At 37.8% G+C, this 778-nt stretch overlaps 1 long non-coding RNA gene across 1 annotated transcript; it reads left to right on the forward strand.

Annotated features, from left to right (window-relative positions):
• The first annotated feature begins 13 nt into the window (after nt 1–13).
• LOC113473330 lies at nt 14–482 on the forward strand. The gene is made up of 2 exons (XR_003395333.1): nt 14–228; nt 436–482. It is a non-coding gene; the product is annotated as an uncharacterized LOC113473330 (long non-coding RNA).
• Nucleotides 483–778: the final 296 nt, after the last annotated feature.

Consider the following 778-nt stretch of genomic DNA (forward strand, 5'->3'; position numbering starts at 1 on the left):
GGGGGGGGGTTGAAAAGCTAATCATAGCTGTGGACGAACATTGGGACAAAACTGTCACCGGTTGAAGAACTTTATTTTAGACTCCAGTTTGTTTTTGTTTGCTCAAGTTCCATGTTGAAAAGCACTTTGAACATCCGTACAAGATTCAAGGTGTCAAGGTTCCAGTTTCCAGATGAGTGAGAAATATCCAAAAATGGATCATAGTGATGACATGAGACTGTAGGACCTGTAAGTATGGTTGGGGCCACAATCAGACTCATGTTTGACTCTTGGATTGAGCAATCTGATTGGTTGCCTTCGAAATTTTCAGCTTAATCAGGTTGTTCCAAGAGTCGGACTAAAAGACAGTTGTGTACGAACTAAAATTGAGTTCGAACTTCGAAATTACACTTTGACATTATACTCGTTTAACTTCTTACTTTTCATTATTTTCAGTAAATCTCAATCAACGAGGTTACCTACAAACCAAATTTTCCACCAAAGAGAAAGCATTCCACATGAAAAGCTCAATGTGCAGTCAGCAACTTCAAAAGTCCATAAAAATGTGGAAATCTTTTTTCAAAAGCCCCCCCCCCCACCATTTAAAAACATTTATTATGGCATGCTATATCAGAGGCTCGCATCAATTTTCCTGTACAATCGTCCCCTACCAGAATTAATCGCTTAACAGGTTGTTAAAAAACAAGCGCTTATCGATCTTTTTTTTTAGTCCGTCCTTCCTTTATTAAATTACAATAGTAATAATAAAAGGTATAGGGACGGACTATTGTATTCGCTT

This window comes from Diaphorina citri, unplaced genomic scaffold, assembly GCF_000475195.1.
Source record: "Diaphorina citri unplaced genomic scaffold, Diaci psyllid genome assembly version 1.1 scaffold24955, whole genome shotgun sequence".
NCBI classification, from domain to species: Eukaryota; Metazoa; Arthropoda; class Insecta; order Hemiptera; family Psyllidae; genus Diaphorina; species Diaphorina citri.